The sequence below is a fragment of the Suricata suricatta genome, chromosome 12 (assembly GCF_006229205.1).
Source record: "Suricata suricatta isolate VVHF042 chromosome 12, meerkat_22Aug2017_6uvM2_HiC, whole genome shotgun sequence".
Taxonomy (NCBI): Eukaryota; Metazoa; Chordata; class Mammalia; order Carnivora; family Herpestidae; genus Suricata; species Suricata suricatta.
In genome coordinates, this window is record NC_043711.1 from 104940219 (window position 1) to 104941648 (window position 1430).

The following is a 1430-nucleotide window of genomic DNA, read 5'->3' on the forward strand; positions in this document are numbered from 1 at the left end:
GGTGAAGAGGTGAGGGAGAGTGCAGGGGTGAAGGGGTGGAGGGCTGGGGAGGGTGGAGAGGTGGAGGGTTGAAGTGGAAGGTGAACTCGAGGAGGGGTCAAGGGGTGAAGGGGAAGAGGGAGGGGTGGGGGAGGGCAAAGGGTGGAGGGGTGAAGGGGTGGAGGGGTGGAGGGGTGGAGGGGTGGAGGGGTAGGGGAGCATGGGGGAGAGTAAGCAGTAGGAATGCCACCTGCTCCCCTTCCCAACCACACGGGACAAGGCTTCAAGGCTTGTGGAGAGTCAGGGGCCTGCGCTGGAAACTTCTGTGGGGTCTTCAGCCAGGGCGTGAGTGGGAGGCCTTTCCGGCCACTTTCCTGGGCAGCCCAGCCAGCTTCGCCCTGCGTGCCTGAAAGAACACCCCAAATCCCCACCTGCTGTCCGCAGAGGGAGCGCAGGGAGAGGAGAGAGCAGTGGCCACTTCACCCCCCAGCCCCACCCCTGCAGGCCCATGGCCCGGGGTCCCCAGGGTCTAGCCCACCAGGGAGGTGCCGGGGGTAATGGTGAGCCAAGGGCCCATTTCCGTAAACGAAGGACATTCGAGGCGCCACACACTGCAGCCTGGGCTTCCTGGTAGGCCCTGCTCCTGCCAGCCAGGGTCACCCAGTCCGGGCCACCCGGGGTCTCTGCGGCTGTCACCTCAGAGAGCTTGGGGCCCCTGGAGGAGGCTGGGGCATCCATCAGGAAGCTGAAGGAAACGCCGTCTCTGCCACAGTGCCGCCACCCTGGGGCCCACCCAAGGAGTGCCGGGGGCCCCTCGCTGACCCGGAGGGCCCACCCAACCGCACTTCTGGATCCTGAAGATCTTCTGGAGTCCCCGCTCCCCACCCCTCCGCCCGGGCCCAGGGAACGTCCCACCTGCGGGCAGGGGAGGAGGAGCGCAGGCAGGTGGCGCCTGCCCCCCACCTCAGCCCGCGCCCCCCAGCCCGCCCCCCCCCCCGGGATGGCGCGGTCAGGAACTGAGGGAACCGCGATGGACTCGGCGCCGCGCGGGGAGGGGGTGGGCGGTGCCTCGTCCGCCCGGTTCGAGCTCCGGGACACCGAGCTGGGCGGCCCCGTGGAAGCCGGATCCTGCCGCTGGGCCCCGAGTCCGGGTGCGGAGACAGGGCCCCACCCCGGCGCGGGGGGCCGGGCTCTCGGACTCGCCCTCAGGGACCCAAACCGACGCCAGGCCGGCCTCGGTGGGAGCCGCGCCGGCAACGGGAGGGCGGAGGGCCGAGAATCCCCCCAACAAATCCGGGGACGTCTCCGCGTCCAGCTGGCCGGGCGACCCAGCGATCGCCGGCCGGTCCCCACCGCCCGCTGCAGCGGGGACTGCGCCCCGCGCGCCCCGGTCCCTTTCCCGCCGAGCCTGACGAGCTGGGCCTGCTCGGGTCACGTGGCGCCGGGCCGCA